This window comes from Leptidea sinapis, chromosome 5, assembly GCF_905404315.1.
Source record: "Leptidea sinapis chromosome 5, ilLepSina1.1, whole genome shotgun sequence".
NCBI classification, from domain to species: Eukaryota; Metazoa; Arthropoda; class Insecta; order Lepidoptera; family Pieridae; genus Leptidea; species Leptidea sinapis.
The window spans coordinates 7,533,997-7,555,329 of NC_066269.1; the positions used below are offsets into that span (position 1 = coordinate 7,533,997).

Genomic DNA, 21,333 nt, shown 5'->3' on the forward strand with positions numbered 1-21,333 from the left:
GTCAAATAAAAGAATCATCAAAATCGCTTCATTCAGTCGAAAGTTATGAGGTAATAAACATTAAAAAACCGACGAATTGAGAACCTCCTTTTTTGAAGTGGGTTAAAAAAGAAATACACGACTATTTATTTTGCTCTCAAAGATTTTATGTTGATTTCTTTCTCAAAACTGAAACAAAGAAATAACGAGCAAGTCCTATCCTTTGAACAATATGGAAAATACATTAAAATAGAATGCGCTTCGTTTACTTCAAACTTTTGTTGTACTATTTCTAGATAAGTCTACTTTTATGTGTTAATTTTACGCTAGTACGAGTACATATAATATGCTACAGATAATTAGAGCAAATGTGTTTTCAGGTCATATCCCTGAGTGGGAGGCTCCTTTGCACAGGATGCCGGTTAGATTATGGGTAACACATCGGCGGCTTTATCTGCCGTGAAGCAGTAATGTGTAAGCATTATTGTGTTTTGGTCTTAAGGGCGCCGTAGCTAGTGAAATTACTGGGCAAATGAAACGTAACATCTTATGTCTCAAAGAGGCGAGAGCAATTGTAGTGCCGCTCAGAATTTTTGGATTTTACAAAAATCTTGAGCGGCGCTGCATTATTTTTACCATCAGCTGAACGTCCTGCTCGTCTCGTCCCTTATTGTCATAAAAATATATTGTCCGATACTGCTCGACTGAACTACGTTTTCCACTGGAAAGCTTTGAGTAAAAATGCCCATCGGTAATCGGTAGTTTCTTTGAATGTGGCCACGCTCTCTTATTAATAACAGGCAAGTGGCTTACTTGATGGGAAATGAGAATGGTTGCACTATGTTATATCAATGCCAAGTATGCTGGTACAATCTGTAGCAGTTTAGGTAGTGTTATTAATCGAGGGGATGCAAAAATGCGAGACTCTTAAATTCAAATTCAAATTCAAATATTTTTATTCAAAATAGGATGTGACATCACTTTTTGAGAGTCAAAAAACTACCACCCATTCCAAAATGAATGCTTCAGACCTGAGAAGAATGGGCGCAAAAAACTCAGCGGGCTTTTTTTTCATCGAATAAATATAATTACAAAGTAATATTGCACAATTAAACTTATCATTTAATAGCCTGAGGGCGGTCACTCTATTCCCAATCTGTGGTATCATTAAGAAAGTCATTTATGTTATAGTAACCTTTACCACACAAACGTTTTGTTAACAATTCTTTTGAATAACGTAATACTTTTGTTTTGAACATTTTTTGGGATCTTGTTGTAAAAGCATATACATCGCCCCACAAAAGACTTACTAACTCGACTTCGCCGAGTAGTAGGTATCATCAGTTTATGTCTGTTCCTGGTGTTAACATTACGGTTATGACAGTTTCTGGCAAATTCACTTATAAATTCAAGTCTTATTGGGGTTGAACTTATCACATTCATTATTTCAGATTCTGATTCGTTTGTGTCAAAATAATAATTGACAGTTCTCAAGCTAAGTAGCATTTGAAAAAAAAAAGAAAAATTATCAACTTATTTTAAACGTAAGAGTACTTTAACAATTTCTCCGCAGATATTCATACCGAAGCACTCAGCGCTCTGCAACAAATGCAATTTTCTAGCTAACCTTTCTTATATTCATTAAATGCTTAATTTTATTGCCTTTTGCGGTATCTCTTGCAACGTTTTGTTTGCAATGCAAAGTATTCCACATTTTTTTTTTAATGTTTAATGCTATTAGTATATCTTGGAGAGCAAGGCAATACTTCAAGCTGACTCATAGTCGAGTGGTCTACAAAGCCGCTGTACAGGCGCGTGCGCAGGAAAACATATGATATTAAAAATGAAAATAGGTTATGGCGAAACAATAGACAGACATACATGAGGTTTGAGGAAGAGATGGCCTGCAGCTGGGGGCCCCCGCTAATTCTCGAGGCAAGCAAACTTTAGCACCAGGGACTCCTGGTGCTTAAGATTGCTTTGTTTCCTCTCGGCGTTTGTAGTATGAAATCTGAATTGCGTTCCAAGGAAAAGGTCGTTGACCACTGATGAAGTATTTATTAATATGCGTATTGCGTGTGACTCTGCCGGTGCTCGGTGACGATTGGTTATTAATCGATGCGAGAGTCAATTGGCATTAGATTAGCCAATCAGATACCAATGCGTCTATTGTCTACAGATATCTCTCTATTTCTACAAGAACTATCTGCACTATAGTTTGCCATAACAAAAAACTACAACAAAGAGAATAAGCAATTGCGGCGCAACCAGCCGCCCAATGAGATCCACCTTCATATGGATAATTACTCTAATCTCTGATCTGGTATACCCAAGTTTAGCTCGAACCGTTTAACGCGTGCATCACAGAGTTGCTCGAATTGTCCATTACTTTGTGAACAGCTAGATCACTTACGGCCGTTCCCAATATACTATCTACAGATAGAGATAGATTACTACCTTGTACTGTCAGTAATTAGCTGTCAATAAAGTCATTCTTATCGCCTTATTATGGGACGCGTGAATTGCAATTTCCATACAAACTTCGCTGGTAAGCTATACGTCGTCCCATTGACATACAGCGTGTACGGATAAGTTGAGTTACCGTCTATAAGTTTATTGGGACAGAAAAGTCAACGATAGTTACGATTTTTATCTCAAGTAGGACATAGAATATTGGGAACGGCCGTTAGCGTTTGTGGAGGCGTTGAATCTGTTTGATCTGCCGCCGAATGCATCTGGATGTGTGGTGTTCTACTACAATTCGGTATTCAAGCAAAATTTTTCAACCGCGTTCAACCAAACTATGGAATAAGCTTCTTAGCGCAGTGTTTCTGCACATTTCTTGAGGCCGCTTTCTTAAAAGAAATATTTTTTCTTAATCTTGTTGTAAGAGACTATCTATCTACCTTATATTTAAAAGTCAGAATGTTGTTATAACTTTTTCCATTTTAGAATGATTGAATTTCAAAATATATTTCTATACATATTTGGTTTGGATGCCAATGTGAGGTTAGATATTGTCACTCTTCAGCATCTAAATATGTGTATAATATAAAAGGGTTTGCTGAGAAAACTATTACAGACAATTACTATTATCATATCATTTCCTTCTCTATTTACCTGACAGCTTGTTTTTTAGAGTATTTTCAACTGACTTCAAAAAAGGAGGAGGTTATCAATTCGTCGGTATGTTTTTTTTATGTTTGTTACTTCAGAACTGTCGACTGGGACCTTTCAAAGCTGGTGCTTCCCGTGTAGATTACAAATTGGTATAATTCTGACAATAATCAATCAACAATAATCGTAACTAGAATTAGATTAATTAAGTAGTTTTTGACGTGCAATGAGTGATTTTAAATAATAAATATTTGAATTTGAACTTGAATCTATCCTGCATCCAGTCGAAAAGCCTCGCAGTGGTATAAAATGGAGAGAGTGTGTGGAGTTGTAAGAAAAAAGATAAAGAATTCCTTCAAAGCTTATCTTAAAATTTTCAAATTTTCGATTTTATGTATAAACTCCGTGAAAAACCAATTTCAAAAAAGCAACTAAGCCCAGAATAACACATCGTACAGTTACAATAAAACAATTGGATGTGGAATCGATTTATGTGTTCCGCAGGTATTCGGTTCCATCTCGGCAACTGGCTTCAGTGGTAAATAGCTCGCAAACGTGACTTATGTTGGCTATTATTTTATTCATGCTGCTATTTTTCGTATATCGAAAATGGATCTGGCTGAAGGCTTTTATTTGCTTTCATTTTGTGACAAAGTTATTCAAAGGGGATATTGTATCACTTAGTGATCGTGGTATTAGATGTTGATGTTAAAGAAATATTAATGTTAGGCTAGCAGCAATATGCTGGCCCATTAAATATTTCTTATAAAAGACGTATTTTATAGCATTTTATGCAACAGTTGTATAAAGAGGGTCAAAAAATGCGAGTGGCGCGGGCCGCAATGTATGACGCCACGAGCGTTTTTTGGCTTAGTTATACAACGTGTCTAAAGCAGAAAAGTCCTCGAATTTCGACCACGTACCGGAAGACGCAGTGTTGGTAGGCGTCACGAAGTTAAGATGGACCGACTATCTGATGAAGATGGCCGGAATACTTTGGATGAGGGCAGCGTAGGACCGATCGTCATGAAAATCTTTGGGGGAGGCCTTTGTCCAGCAGTGGACATCTTTCGGCTGATCATGGTGGTGGTGGATACAACGTGTCACATACATTATTTGTTCTACGACTTGGTAATTCAATTTATATATAAAAAATACAAGTACCACAAGTTTTCGAGCTGCCGCTTAAATTGGTGGGTATGGATATATGTATTGTTAATACATACTTATCTATGGTGAGTGGTTTAATTATTCCTTCAAGTAATGGCAGAGGTATACCCATACAGCCAACGCCTGAAGATTGAAAATTATAAAATATACCTAGCAGCATCTTGGCAAATTATATTACCTAGTTGTTTTCATAAGTTGACATTAAAATTTTTAGTCTAATGATTTAGCCATGAAAATATTATGTATGTAAAATAGTATGTACTACCTAACATTTATATGAACCTACCTAATCTAGATTTAGTTGTCTGTGGCACCAAAGCAACTGTGCTTTTTGGCGACATTTTAGTACTATTAACAATGATTTTTGAAGCCTTATGCGGTTATAGCACTTGACTGAATTTAGTCATCTAAATTTAGAAACACATTAGAAGCTTTTGATCACACTGTCCTAAATTTAGTTACTGAATCAGTCACCACTTAATGCGACGAGTAAGCAGAAAACACGAAAACATGGTGTTTTTAGACAAGTTTTGTGGTGAAAGTATAGCATTTCGAGCTATGAACACTACTTAATCCTGTTACACATATCCTTAAGTCTTATTTGTAGGTTGCTAATGCTTGCTGTTGGTTATAGTTAACACTGCCAAGCCTTTTTGAACTACCACTTTTCTTTGAAGTTAAACAAGTTTTTTGGCATGGCGTGACGCATTTTTTTGGTACTTCTTTCAGAAAAGTGATTCTTATAGCTTGTACTTTTTTGTGTAGATTCATTTATTCAGATCAGTGGTGAATAACGAGGACTGTAAGCATATAAACTGTTTTCCACGCAAGAATTTTGAAAATATTGGGTTTGTTACATAGATGGCGGGCCGACAGCCGTGAACTCATATCGCTCAAGGTCGCTGGCATTAAGTGTCGCCTTAATGCGCGATAAGTTCTTACGTGTCGTATAAGTACGAGGATGGCTCCAGTGTTGTCCAGGCAACAAAAAATTGGCCTTGCCAAGCCCTGGCCGTTGAATCAATTAAAATTAAAAAAATAAAATTAAAATCATGGGTAAAAGTTAGCAAACAACAAAGAGAATAGGTGTTTTAGAATCAGCAGACTTCAGAAATGATCTACGAATGGATTCAAAATCGTTTGACATAATATAATTAAATCTTGTGACACCGTTTGTTCAAAAGCAAGATACTATCGCTGCTAGATACTACTACTGCTACGAGACAGTATTAGTACAAAAGAAAAATTGGACGTAACACTAAGATTTCTTGCAACAGGAAATTCATATCAAGATTTTTAATTTCATTTCTTTAATATTACTATTATTCGGGAACATAAAACTTAGATACGTCCTCCACGCACGAAGAGCCACTAGCGACTGAAATCAGTAACTAAATGCGATTACACTTTCCTAAATGCGTTTCTAGTTAGGCTTCTAAATGATTCAGTCATTCAGAAACGATCCTTACTTCTGAATTTAGGTAGCTAGGTAGCTGAATGCGATAATACTTGTCTAAATTCAGTAACTACTAAATTTAGACGACTAAATTCAATTAAATGTAATAAGCGTTATAGAGTATAGACATTTTCAAAAACTCAATAAAGTATTTACATATATTACTACTGATCGTGGCTATATAAATGACAGATAAATGTAGAGGAGTAGAAAAATACCTTTATGCGCTCAAAATCAAATAGTAGGTCAAAACATTCAATTTCAATGTAAATATTGATTTGCATAAGTATATATTCCATCTACTAGGCTCCGTAAAATTGCTAAGTCTTTTAAAGTGGATTGTTTTATATTTTATAATAAACTCCCAAATGATAATAAAATATTACCAATTAAAAAATTTAAATGTATTGTAAAAAATTAATAATTATATTTAAGGACTATTAAAATGTGAATGATTATTTGAATGATAAAGATAGTTGAGATTAATGTTTCTAAATTTATTGTTAATGAATTGAAAATATAAATTGAATTGAATAGAAATTGTTATACTCATTTGAATGTTATTGTAACTTTTGTACTTCATCCTGACTTGCACTAAATAACTTATAACGTTTTACAGCGAATAAAGTGTTTTTTGAGTTGAAGTGAATTGACAGTGAATAATTCTTTTTTAAATCTGAATATTAAGGACCAATGACAATATAATAAGACGCTATAAGCCCCGAATGCAAGCCAGGAAAATAAAATGAATATATGTATGTACCGGAATCACCATCTTGATTTTCATCCATTTCAACACGTCCCATTTACTTGAAGATTTGAACACGTATCAAGGACCGAAATAAGAATACAATATTTGTTTTACTTTGGCCTTAGATATGTATATACTTATAGATAATCTGTGACAGATGTGAACACGTTAAAAAAATAGCGGCGAACGTCGAAACAGAACTGTTTACCTCTATTTTAAAGTGACTAATGTGTCGCGAGTGTCAGACGTAGCTCGTCATGCACACTAAAGTAAAAAAAATAAGCCTGGCCTGTGTGCGTTGGCTAATAGCAAGAGACTCTTTCTAGACCTATAGATTTTCTAAAACTTTGGTCTTGTATCCTAACTTGATTCTCTAAAAGAATTAAAAAAATACGACACTCTTATGATACTCAAGCCTTTAACATCTCAGTATTTTCTAATGCCTTTTATAATCTGTACCAAATATATAAATTATGACATTAGAATGCAGCGCCGCTCAGGTTTCTTGAAAGGGCCATGCTAATGGTCACTATAAGATTTTGCTAGTTAAGCTTCTTACCTAACAACTTAAGACAGAAGGACTCTTAAGATGGGCCTGAATAAATTGACCGACCGTAAATAGTTGTGAGATTCATGAGTAAGAACTGAGTTGCGAGACTTTGGTTTTTTTAACCGAGATTTTCCGAAGAGGTTCTCATTTCGATTGGTATTTTATTTAAGTATGTAAACTTTCGACTGTGTGAACCGATTTTGATAATTCTATTTTTATTTGAAAGCTGGTGCTTCTCAAATGGTCCCATTGTAATTTGGTCCAGATCTGACAGTGGAATCCATGAGAAAACCATAAAAGTCTTAAATTTTGCTATACATACGTATAGCAAAGTAGATGATAAATTTACGAATATATACTCAATATCGCGCCGGTTGGTATCAATGATTCTTTTTTTATTGGAAAGCATATACTTCAAAGATAGTTTGGTGAGAGTTTGGTTAGGTTCTAATAACGGAATCCAAAAAAAAGTAACGGAACACTGTCTGTAATCAAATTGCAAAGTACTTACGTTCATTGCTGCATTGAAAAATTAAGTAAATTTACACATATTTAGACAAATTGTTAGTTAGTGTACGTCTAATTCACTAAAAATCATAAAATAAAATAAAATTAACAAAAAAACAACCGCCTTCAAAAACACTATTCCAAAACAATAGATATAATGTGCACTAAAATGTATAAATATAATTGCGTATTTCTATACAATCTAAATTATTATTCTTATTCTAGTTACGATTATTTTAATTTTTGGAGTGGGTGTCATCCAAGATAGGTTTGTTACTACATACATAGTTATACCTATAACGATAGATGTGCTTGAGTCGTGAGGAGGCGAGAGGCGAGAGCAGGTTGCGGCCGAAGGACACCGATTCCAAAAATAACAATAATCGTAACAAGAATAAGATTAATAATTTAGATTGTATACGCAATTATTGTTATACTTTTTAGTGCACATTATATCTATTGTTTTGGAATAGTGTTTTTGAAGGCGGTTGTTTTTTTGTTAATTTTTTTTTATTAACTTCTTTTTTGAAACATGGGGCAGAATGCCGAAATATGTCTATGTTAATGTGATGACCACTTGACCTAAGGGGTTTCCTGCCTCACGCGGTGACAAGTCTTGAATGAAACTTGAATTGTTTTAAAACTGATTTATTGATTTATACCAAAATTAATATATCAGAGATGCAGCCCGCATGCCGCTGCGAAAGGAAGCAAGCAAGAGAGATAACACAGATTACAGAATACGTTTTGACAAAGTATATCTGTCTAAATATAAAGGTTGAGTTACATAACAGTGTAAAGGTTGGCACACATAAACAATGAACATGGGAACATGGTAGATATAATTATTATGTGCCTAGTATGGATATTAAATTGATATAAATTAGAACTTCGTGCATTTTTAAATTGAATATTAAAAGGTTATTTTGACTGAACAATCTATGCCAGCTCTTTAAACCAAAATGTCAATGCATGTAATCAAAGATTTTTCAAGGCGGAAGTCTCGTACGGTAGCTACAAAAATATAAACAATCCGCTCCGAAAATTGCACTTGTTCCCCGTAGCGAAAACAAAATACCATATCGTTCATCTAAAACGCGATTTGATCTCTCGCAGATTCAATAACCCGAAGCACATGTTAAGTGCCGTATCGATAAAGTGATACAACGTTAACTGGAAACTCTGTAAAATTTTAATTTTAAACCGTTCTCATAACGTGTGTTATTGCTTTTATCGCCTCCACACCAGACATAACTGCAGTAAATTTACTTTGCTATCAGCACTTTTGGTTTGACATTATTTATTTGTTACTAGCTGATGCCCGCGACTTTGTCCGCGTATTTAATAATATTGGTGAGCGATTGTAAAACTCATAGCAAAGATAAATATCTGAGTACCTTTTTTTATGGAATAGGATGACAAACGAGCGTACGGGTCACCTGGTGTTAAGTGATCACCGCCGCCCACATTCTCTTGCAACACCAGAGGAATCACAAGAGCGTTGCCGGCCTTTAAGGAAGGTGTACGCGCTTTTTTTGAAGGTACCCATGTCGTATCGTCCCGGAAACACCGTACAAGGAAGCTCATTCCACAGCGTTGTAGTACGTGGAAGAAAGCTCCTTGAAAACCGCACTGTGGAGGACCGCCACACATCCAAATGGTGGGGATGATATCCTGACTTGTGGCGTGTCGTGCAAAGGTGGAATACCTAACTCATTTTGTGATATTTATGTTAGGGATTCCATATGTTTGGGTAGTTCTATTAACTTAAGAGTTTCTTCATTTGACCACCCAGTAATTTGTATTGTTCTCCCGTTATGTTGATAAAAGGAAACGCGTCTAGTTGTGTGCACGCGCACACAACTACACGCAAATTCCCTTTGATACGTGCCCGAAAAACCGACAAGTCACCGATTTCCGCGATCACTATGACGGTTATAGACGATGATCGGCGACAAGAAGCGAATTAGTCTCCACACGATCGTGTTCTCGTGTAAGCGCATTTGATCGCCGATTGTGAAGAGGACCCATTAATAGAATAATATAGTTGTCGGTTTGCATTATAAATTGTATTTCAACACTATTAACATGTAAGTAGAACAACTTTCATGTTTGTTTGTATTACATAACTTTTAAGGTGTCACGTGAACGTTATAGGGAATGAATATTACTGTCAAAGAAGATGTAAATACTACGTAATAAGAGGTGGGACTACCTACAGAAAAATTGAAATTTTGTTTAATATGAAAGGTGCAGTCATTTAAAATAAGTTTGAAATTGTAGTAATTCCAGTATGGCGATTGACGACGAAGTATTATCCGGCTAAGTTTGAAAGCGAACCGTTGCTAAAACGTAGTGGATTTCGACTATCTCCGTTTTTTTACAAGATTTATCTGTCAATCTAACAATGACTGCAGGTTTCATACAATCGATTGAATAACCTTTTTCTTAGAGAGTGTCGCTATGCTGCTAACTGTTCACATTTTTTTTATATTTTTACAGTGATAACCCTCACTTCTAGGATTAATCTCAAATTTTGTATTAAAATTAATAAAATATAAAATACTTACTATGTGTGATATGTGATTCCAGTGTCTTTCTTATTTCCTGTAGTATTATTTTTACAAAGTTTTACTTCAATTATAAGCAAAGTTTAACAACAGTTTAACGTTACACATTAGTTGCAGCACAGAAGAAATATAATATAAAATTTGCCAGTCTTGTCAGTTGGCTCGTTGGTCTAGGGGTATGATTTTCGCTTAGGGTGCGAGAGGTCCCGGGTTCAAATCCCGGACGAGCCCAATTTTTTTTTGCCAAACCAATTTCTTTAACGCAAAAATACCGATTTTTATGGTTTTTGTTTTGAGACGATCAATACTAGATTACATTTTATGTATTTTGTGACGTGTCTCTTATACGGATTGTAGTTGAAGTTGTAATTTTTGGGTCGCAAATTATCTCACATTTCTTTCTCTTCAAAAGTTTTCATATTGAGCAGCATTCGGTCATAGAGGTCCTTTTAATATTAATCTATTAGGATTTTTTAATTTACCATTGGGAGGCTCCTTTGCACAGGATGCCGGCTAGATTATGGGTACCTCAACGGCACCTTATTCTGCTGTGAAGCAGAAATATGTAAGAACTAGCTGACCCGTCAAACGTTGTTTTGCCATATAAAGTATAATTCACGCGATAGTTTTATAAGTAATAAAATATTGCCTATATTATAGCCTGTACATCATTATGTTCTATTGTCAATAGTTTTTGCAGCGCACGCAAAAATAGGTTTTCGATTTTACACCTTGTGTTACAAAATAGCAATTTTATTACGGAACCCTAATTTTGAAAAAAAAAAACATAGCCTATAGCCTTCCTCGATAAATGGACTACCCAACACTGAAAGAATCATTCAAATCGGACCAGTAGTACCAGAGATTAGCGCGTTCAAACAAACAAACAAACACTGCAGCTTTATAATATTATATAGTATAGATTATTGTGTTTCGGAAATTACAAGGTAAATGAGACTTAACATCTTATATCTCAAAGTCACAATCTCAATTGTAGTGCCGCTCAAAATTTTTAGGTTTTTCAAGAACCCTAAGCGATACTGCATAGTAATGGGCAGGGCGCATCAATAACTATCAGCTGAACGCCCTGCTCGTCTCATACACTTACTCCAAATGTTATGTATAAGGAATGTATTTATGGAATTGCAATAAATTGAAATTGAATTATTATCTTTGACTGTCTATGGCACTCCGGTTTCTCAACTCTTGATTCTTGCTTTCTGTCATTGAATATTGGGAATTAAAGCCATCTAATGGTAAGGCATAAAAGGCATTTATTTTCTCAAAATTGATTCCTTTAGAATTCTTTTTGATGTCATTTCTAATACACTCGATACTACGATAGCTTTGGAATCAAATGGCGCTCTGAGAGAGTAGAAGAGGCGCAAGAAATTAAGCATTCATTTTTTGCGCTCTTTTTTAAAATAAATTTAATAATGTACTGTCATTGCTATTGCTATAAAACAATCATAATCTACTCCCAGGCTGTCCGATCACTTAGATATTCGGCTGTGGAGTAATAGGATTAACGAGAACCATTTTTAATAAAACATTTAAATTTATTTATAGATAATGCCTGAATGGTGGCTGGGAATTTATTATAAAAGTGTATACATTTACCCGTAAAGATATCATGTAAATGGATCTGGAATTCATACGCAAGAAGTTTCTAGTGCTGTAAAAATCTTTCTAGACTTTTCATAGCGATGATTCAGCAATTTTAATGCCTTTGAATACGCAGTGGCGTATATTCTAACGTGATCCTTATGGATTTACCGAGAAGATGAAGTACCAACATACTTTGTGTAATCGTCTTGGAGGTCATAACGTTCGGGGTTGCGTCATATTTCATTTTCTTCAATAGCCAGATGTTCAAAGAAATCGTTGCAAATCTGGATAATCTACTCATAGTACCATAGCTTAAATCTGCTTGGAAGATGATGGCAAAGTTTCCAAATTAAATTAAAATAATTGAAAGTCTTTATTACACGTCAAAATCCTTAAGAAATTTGGAATTATATGATTATACATCATTTTAATGCCATTTGATGACTTTCTCGATGAAACTCTTACACAATTATCTAACCCCAAACTAGGCATAGCCTGTACTATGGGTACAAGACAACGATATACTTAATACAATAAACTTACTTAAACATACATATTAAATACATAATATAAACATCTATGACTCGGAAACAAACATCCAACATTCATCCTACAAATGATTGCACCTACCGGGATTCGAACCGACAAAAATTCGCTAAATTCGAATATTTTGAAATAATTATTTTTAATTTTTTGGTTCCTCATTTATATATTTAATATAAAATATGTGGAGTAAGAAGTTTCACTTGCTAATAATAACAAAATTAATTAGTAACTGTAGACATTATCATTACTAATGATTTGTTGTTTTTTTATGATAATAAGGGACCAGACGAGCAGGACGTTCAGCTGATGGTAATTGATACGCCGTGCATGCGCCATTACAATGCAGTGCCGCTCAGGATTCTCAAAAAACCCAAAAATTCTGAGCGGCACTACAATTGCGCTCGTCACCTTGGGACATAAGATGTTAAGCCTCATTTGCCCAGTAATTTCACTAGCTACGGCGCCCTTCAGACCGAAACACAGTAATGCTTACACATTACTACTTCACGGCAGAAATAGGCGCCGTTGTTGTACCCATAATCTAGCCGGCTTCCTGTGCAAAAGAGCCTCCCACTGGTGATCTATCTTCACACGTAATATGTGATCATACAATTTTCGTTACTAATATCCTATGCTGAGTAACGATACTTATATGTTCGTAGGCTTTAATAAGTAAAATGTTTAATAATAATCCCTTCTAATATTAAATGTGAATGTAAGTTTGTTGGTTACGCTTTTACGCAAGAGCTACTGAACTGATATGAAAGTATACAGCGATAAACTAGAGCTTGGGAAAGGACATAGTCTACATTTTTTCCCGGAAATATGGTCCCAGATTTGTGAAAAACTGAAATTCAAGTCGATAGGCTATAACTAAACCAAATTAGGTTTAGTTTGCCATAGCAATCTTCCTCGAAATAAGATTCATATAATGTGTTGGGAACGGGAGCGAGAAACGGGAACCGCAACTGGAATAGGACATGAGATAATCTTCAATTTCAAACTTGCATATTATTTATAAAAACCCTTTTTTTACGCGGACGAAGCCGCGGGCATCAGCTTGTATATTATAAGATAGTAAATAATGGCCACAGGATCAAAAATACAAATTTTACATGAAATATGGAACTGGGTTAGACACAGTCCGAAGCGATTTAAGATTTTTTTTTTATGGAATAGGAGGACAAACGAGCGTAAGGGTCACCTGGTGTTAAGTGATCACCGCTGCCCACATTCTCCTGCAACACCAGAGGAATCAGAAGAGCGTTGCCGGCCTTTAAGGAAGGTGTACGCGCTTTTCTTGAAGGTACCCATGTCGTATCGTCCCGGAAACACTGCACAAGGAAGCTCATTCCACAGCTTCGTGGTACGAGGAAGAAAGCTCCTTGAAAACCGCACTGTAGAGGACCGCCACACATCCAGATGGTGGGGATGATATCGTAACTTGTGGCGTGTCGTGCGAAGGTGATCATTAGTTATATTCATTAAATTGCACAAAATATTTATGAAAACGTACTACATATTCCAGGAAATATATTTAATAATAAAAGCAGACTAAACACGTGGGTAACTAATATAATATTTGGGTCAGCGAGTCGACTCCGACAAAGTTCGTACATCAAGGCGGTCAAGTTTGTTTCCGAAGTAATTTGCGTGCAACATGCCTGTCGCTTACCACTTACCGCATGTTGCTGTTGCTGTTTCCGTTGCTCAGATATAATGGCCGCTCTAAATTGTCTGATTTTGGAGATAGTTTGCTAATCTGTGCGGAGTTTGGCGCCCCATTCACTTGTACAGATTCATCAATATTTGACGTCTGAAGGAGTATGATAGAAATTATTTTTATTTATTTATACTATTAATCATTTACAGAAAGAATCTTAAAAGCTAACATAGTCCCGCAAAACTGTTTAGACAGTTTGTCTGCAGGATCAAGTCTCTTGTAATACATTAATGAATTTTAGAACATTGATTTTATACAAGTGTAATTAACAAATATTGATAAAAATATAATAAAAAATCTAATTTTAATTTTAAGGCAGTGTTGACAGTAAATATTTCTTAAGTTTAGTTTTAAATTTTCTTTTACTAGTTTCTAGTCGGATGTCCTCAAGCAAGCTGTTTAATAGATAAGAAATGGAAACATATCTTATATCTTTAAACGAGCAATGCTTGTATATATATAAATAATCAGAATGTCGGAAACGGCTCCAAAGATTTTAATGAAATTTAGTGTACAGGTAGTTTCGGGGACGAGAAATCGATCTAGCTAGGTTTCTATTTTAATCCGCGTTTTAATAAGATACTGCTACAATAACATCAGAATACAAAGTTAAATTTCGCCACTATGTACAAGACTATTATAGCTCAGATGGGACATTGTGTGATCCGGAAAACAGAAGACCCCGGTTTGAATTCAGATGTCCAATTAGTTTTTGAAGTGAAACTTCTTTAGAATCGTTGTGATTTCAAACCGGATGCCTTTCATTGACCGATTTATGAGGACTTATCTATTGTTTATACTTTGGTTGATACTGCCGTTATGATAAGTTTATGATTAACTACCGTAGCAGATTAAGTTTATTACTGTTTATACGCGGGTTGTAAAATAGCCTGTTATGCTTAGATTAAGGATTGCTATCCGCTGCGCTCCAACTAGATACCGCACTACCTAAGAACAATAGCTTTTTTATTACGGCAAATATTAGAAGCTTTTATACGTGGCGTCTTGACACTCAATGGCATCTTTCAATCTTTGTAACATACGCTTCGTGTTATTTTACATTGAAATTAATAAAATACAAAATACTTACTAATGAAATGTGATCCCAGTGGCTTTCTTATTAACTTCTTGAAGTATTATTTTTACAAAGTTTTTCTTCGGAACTTTAGTTTAAATTATTAGCAAAGTGAAACAGAACACATAGCACGTCAACGTCACACATTGTTCGAGACTGGCTCCAGGCAACTAATACTACGCCCAAGTGGGCGTTATTACTTGCCGTTATGTTGAAATAAAAGTTTTATTTACATGTTTTGAGAACTACAAGTGTTGGTATGTTAATACCCTAAATATCATTGTTTCAGTCATAAAATTTGGTCATACTATACATATAACTGTTATAGTGAATAATATAATGGAACAGTAATTAAAAATATACATTTTTATCACCCCATAAAAAATCGGCGAATTCTTGATGACGTGATATGAAGGGAACCCAAAATCTAATAAATCCTTCTTAAACAGAAAAAAAATTTACGGGCTCGTCCGGGATTTGAACCCGGGACCTCTCGCACCCTAAGCGAAAATCATACCCCTAGACCAACGAGCCGCTTGCAAGTCATGTCTAAATTATTTACTACATTATGATCAAGCTGCTTCTATGACGTCACCTTGACCACAGACAAATACTTTCACTCAGTGTCTTAACATGTTTGGCATGCCGTTGTGTTTTAGTATGTTACTATAGGTAAGTAGAGACAAACTCACAAATACAAAAGCTCGTTCGTGGACTAATATAATAATAATCTTATATCTATACACATAAATAAAATTGGAGTGTCTGTTTGTAATTTCTATTGAAATAACCGTTTTTACTTCATGTAACTGAATTTATATACGGTACATATACCAAAATAACATATTTTACAATTTCGTCTGTCTCTCTGCAATGGCTGGACCGATTTTGACGGGACTTTTATTGGCAGCTTATGTAATAAGGAGTAACTTAGGCTACGTTTATTTTAGAAAAAATCTTTTATTTTAGAAAAACAAAGTAATGTTGCAATGTCCAAGAAACGGTTTAACTCTAAAAATAATTTATATGGCAGAACAACGTTTGCCGGGTCAGCTAGTTTTATATAAGATTCTCGTGTCTCGATGTTTTTTATCAAACTCCTCCGAAACGGCTAAACCAATTTGTTTGAAAATTTGTGTGTATTTTTCATTCCTCTAAATCATAGTTTCTCAACCAAATTTTGCTCACCGCCCACTTTGAGAATATGTTTTTTTCTAGAGTATTTTTTTTGTCTTTTTAGACTATATTTCTAAATGATAACGTTAAACCTCTATTTACTTATTTTTTGACAATCTATTATTATTTTATTATGATTCAGCATAAAAAACTACAATATACAACTTAAAATTTTCTCCCGTCTACGATCAACAACTATTTTTGTATCGCGATTTAAAATTATTCTATTCCTTAAGCAATATGGCAATCGAATATAATGATAATTGTAGTACGATAAGTTTTATGGACAATTTATTTGGTAGGTCTGAGAATCAGTCGTCATCTACTTGTATACTTACCCCAAAATTTAAATTCTTGTATTTTTTATTACTTAATATGGCAATACAACGTTTGCTGGATCAGCTATTTATTAATATATATATCTATATATATATATATATATATATATATATATATATATATATATATATATATATATATATATATTTATGTATGATTTGTCTAAAGCTAACGCTTCTTAATAGTTTAATTACTTTTATTTTGACTAAAGAACAATAGAATTTGCGACTGCGAAAAATATATCTCCAAAATCTGTCCGCCCTTAATTGAATTATTGTATTTTGTCGAAAGCACGTGAAAGTTTTACCAAAGGATTTAAACTTTAAATTTTAGAACGATCATAACTTACTAAATGAAGATTACTTTTAATAATTTTTGTTTTTACGTATTAATTAATATTAACGCTTTTGACCTGCTCGTGTAAGGGATCGACTATTTGAAGATTGAGGATTTTTGTTGCATCACTTTAAATATATTGTAATTAAATGATTTGTAAGAACGAAGCTGTAAATGTTGATTTAAAAGAGTGACAATGAGTTTCTTGCCACTACTTCTTAGTGGTAAATGTAAAAGGAAAACATTAATGTCAAAAGTTGTTGTTCAGTGTATCATTTCCTTAACCTACACGAATAAAGTGATTTTGATTTGATTTGATTTTTATGTCACGCAGCTTTTTTTACATACGATCTTACCGGTCACTCTGATATGCCAACACGTCCAGTGCGCCCACAGAAGTCACCTGCTTACCTGTTTTGGCGCCAAACCCGACGCCGGCTACTTGAGAAGCTATATCCTTTTTCCACCCAAAACTGATTGTTTTGGGTTAGACCCAACTAATACGCTGAGTAACAAACCTTTTTGAGACAAAACACTGCAAACACCAGCTTATTAATATGTTGATAGTCTAGAGTATGTAATTTATAGTGTTTGTTCCAAATAAAGATATACTTCCTTACTTACAATTACGGTCCGGACGCTAATAATAATAATTTTGTGCGATTGACAATGCCACAAACCATAGAATATGGTCCGCTACCGGACTACTTCCGGCCGTACCAAATCCGATCATGTGTTATCTATTCGAGGTTGTTATCCACGTTGTTTGGTGTAGGGCGAAGGCAGAATTCGGATATTATCAGCTTATTTTGAATCTATGAAATATAAAGTGTGATACAGTTGAGCTCTTACTTATAAACTTATCTTTAACAGAATTTAATCAATCATAAAACTTTTATAATATTTCTAAATCCAGTTAAGATAATCAAATCGGTAGTTCTGTAATATTCAGTGAGGAATGAGTATTACGAAATTTTAAGTACATACCCTTAAAATCACTTATATATTATATGTAGGTTGGTGGTATAGCTTCTATATCCATTAAGAGCTTACGTTTTTCTTAACGGTATATAGCATAAAAATTATATTGTAATAACTTAAAAACCAAGCCGTGAAAATTCGACAAATTTTTCGTTTGTATTGTGCAGAATTATAAGTATCATAAAAAAAATTCAAATATTTTTATACAAAATAAGATTTTAAATCAGTTATTGAACGTCAAAAACTATCACCCATTCGAAATAGTATGCCGCAGACCTAAAACGGGCGCAAGAAACTCAGCGGGCTTTTTTAATAGTGAAATTACTGGGCAAATAAGATCTATAACTCAAGGTGAAATGAAATAACATTATTTATTCTGGACATACCCTACTCCAAAAGTAGGGTATGTCCAGATCTTAAATATTACATTGTGTCCTCTATCCAGCTTATATTAATAGCATACAAAAACTTAACACTTATTTTAATATTCATTAAAACAAAAAAAAAAAATTTCTAACAACCATTTAAACAGTATTGGTATAAACATTTTCAACTTGCAATTTGTTAGAAACAATTTTACACACATGTTATGGCTGTTTTTAAGAAAATGTTGTTGTAAACATTGTCGTAAATGTTTCAAATCCAGTCGGATGCGGCTGTCTTGTTGATATACCATTCACCTCAACAGCTGACGTGAAAAGATATCTGTGGTTAAGCACAAGTTTGCAAGCATCGAATATACATACATGGGTAGATTTACGAGCGTTTTTTTGGGTTATTCGAGAATCCTGAGCGGCACTGCATTGTAATGGGCAGGGCGTGTCGATTTCAATTAGCTAGACGTCCAGCTCGTCTCGTCCCTAATTGTCAAATAAAAAGTAACCTTGCGCAGTAAATCTTAATATATATAAATTACGTGACACGTTGTTTGTCCGCGATGGACAACTAAACTAATGAACTGATTTAAATGGGGATTACTTCATGGAGTGCAGTTTAGTCCAACTTCAGAGATAGGATACTTTTTAATTCGATTTGGGACCCATAACTATTTTTATTTCCAATATTTGTTTCGTATGGACATATTTTCTATGAGAGAATTTATTGACGCACGCTTTGACAGTTTTGCTGTAAAACAATTTCATTACAATAACAGTATTTCATTTATTATGTACAGTACAACGTCTGTAGGGTCAGCTAGTCTAGTATAATCTTGGCAGCAAAAAGCCAATTAAGTAATTAAAATACCGCACATTACTTAGGGTATATTAACACTTATTCTAATAAATCAATTAGCTGTTACAGAGCCCTCTAATGTCCGCTCATTATTCCCCTAATTATGTTTCTAAATTAATTGGGTAGTTAATCACAACTTGTACAGCGGAATTTAGGCGAGAAATAATAAATACACAACCGGTAATTGTTTCGGGAAGGAACTTTCAATTGGAACTAATATAATGTTGTAGTAGAAATAACTGTTGAAAATAATTTACAATTAAGTTTAAGAAAAACATGTGATTTCGGAATTTCCGACAATTACAGATGGCTTTGAAAATTCTAGTAATCGTCGTAGTGCTTACAATAAACCAGCGTAAAAAAGGTCTGACAGGCCGATGATGTGTTATCAATATTGAGTTGTCAATGTATGTGTTAGAGTACCTCTACTATATACCACTGGACTGGCTGCTGTCGAAGTGCCCTGTTTGATATTCGCCATTTTGGCGCTGTTGGCCATGTAGCGAGAGTCTGCGGTACTAAAACTAGTGATGACAACCTCAGCAAACATTGATAGATTTTGGGAAACTATTTCCAAAAAAAAAAATCGTGTACTTTATTTATTATTCTTGAAGTATAAATAATACGGAAAACGAACGAAATTAATTCAAAATGCAAACATACTTCAGAGTATTGTACATTCCTTCGCAGTCATTTGTATTATACGTCAAAATTAGTTCTCTGGACGCACGCGAGTGGCGCTACAAATAGGCACAAAAATTTGCTGTCAAACATATGTAACAGCCCGTCCAGTGGTATTTATACAGGTCAGTGGTTAGTGTGGATTAATATGGTCTCCGCTGTGCTCCAACTAGATACCGCAGGCGTAGTCGCAAAGTGCGGCAATTAATACTACGCCTAAGTGGGGCGTACTCGAGCCGGTCTCAAACAATGTGTGACGTTGACGTGCCACATGATTAAGCTTTACTAATAATTAATTGAAACTAAAATACCGGGTTGCGTAGTAAAACTTTGTAAAAATAATACTACAAGAAATATGAAAGACACTGGGATCACAAATCATCAATACGAATCTTGTATTTTATTAATTTCAATGTAAAATAAAATGAAGCGTATGTTACAAAATTTGAAAGATCCAATTGAGTGTCAAGATCCCATAGCAAACAAGGATCTAATATTTGCCGTTATAAAAAAGCTATGTTCTTAGGTAGTGCGGTGTCTAGATGGAGCGCAGCGTTGACCAATCCTTGATCGTAGTTTTACACTCTATTTTATTATATTGTTTTATCTTAGACTATTTGATGTCGTTATACTGTTGGATCAATTTTAATAGGAGATCAGCAGAGCAGAATATTAACAGACATACTAATAAAATCAAATCAGTTTTTTTATTTCGTAGGTAAATTGCATTACACTTGAAATATGTCATTTTTCATACAGCTCGTTCGAAAAGCAGATGTCTTTAGAGAAGAACAAAGCAAGAAATTCTAAGGTTGCTCTTTTCAAAACAGAATGGTATTACAGGTTCTTATTTTCAATTTAATTTCACAAATCATTTCAAATACAATACATATATGCAAAGTGATACAAAAAAATACACAAAAGTCAATTACTCAATGTCTTACACGAGTAAGTAAAAAAAATGTAAACTAGTCACAAATAAAATTTGAAAAACAAAATTTTATGAACGATGCGAGATTCGAACCCACGACCTTCGGCGTTCCGTGCTTGTGCTCAAACCAACTGAGCTAACCGTTCGAGTACCGCTTCGTTATAAAATTCTGTTTGCTTTGTTCAACTCTCAGGTTGTGGTTTCATCTACAGGATCCACTTTACAGTTGATAACCTGCTCAACCCCAATATTTGCATATTAGGAAATTGACTTGAGATGTCGCTCTTGTAAATCTAAACAATATGTTATGTTTTTTTTAAAGTGATAACCCTCACTTCTAGGATTAATACACAAATAAAATTTGAAGAACAAAATTTTATGAACGATGCGGGATTCGAATCCACAACCTCAACCACGTTCCGTGCCGGTGCTCTAACCAACTGAGCTAACCGTTCGAATCCCGCATCGTTCATAAAATTTTGTTTTTCAAATTTTATTTCTGTATTAATCCTAGAAGTGAGGGTTATCACTTTAAAAAAAACATAACATATTGTAAACTAGTCAGTAAAAGTATATTAATAGTTATTGAGTACATAGTACTTAA

At 34.4% G+C, this 21,333-nt stretch overlaps 1 protein-coding gene and 2 non-coding genes across 3 annotated transcripts in view; 1 reads left to right on the forward strand and 2 right to left on the reverse strand.

Annotated features, from left to right (window-relative positions):
* LOC126964506 (dopamine D2-like receptor) overlaps nt 1-21,333 on the reverse strand; it is a 319,528-nt gene that overhangs the window by 94,103 nt on the left and 204,092 nt on the right. The window lies entirely within an intron of this gene.
* On the forward strand, nt 10,260-10,331 carry Trnap-agg (transfer RNA proline (anticodon AGG)). The gene has a single exon. It is a non-coding gene; the product is annotated as a tRNA-Pro (tRNA).
* Trnap-agg (transfer RNA proline (anticodon AGG)) lies at nt 15,515-15,586 on the reverse strand. Its single transcript has one exon. It is a non-coding gene; the product is annotated as a tRNA-Pro (tRNA).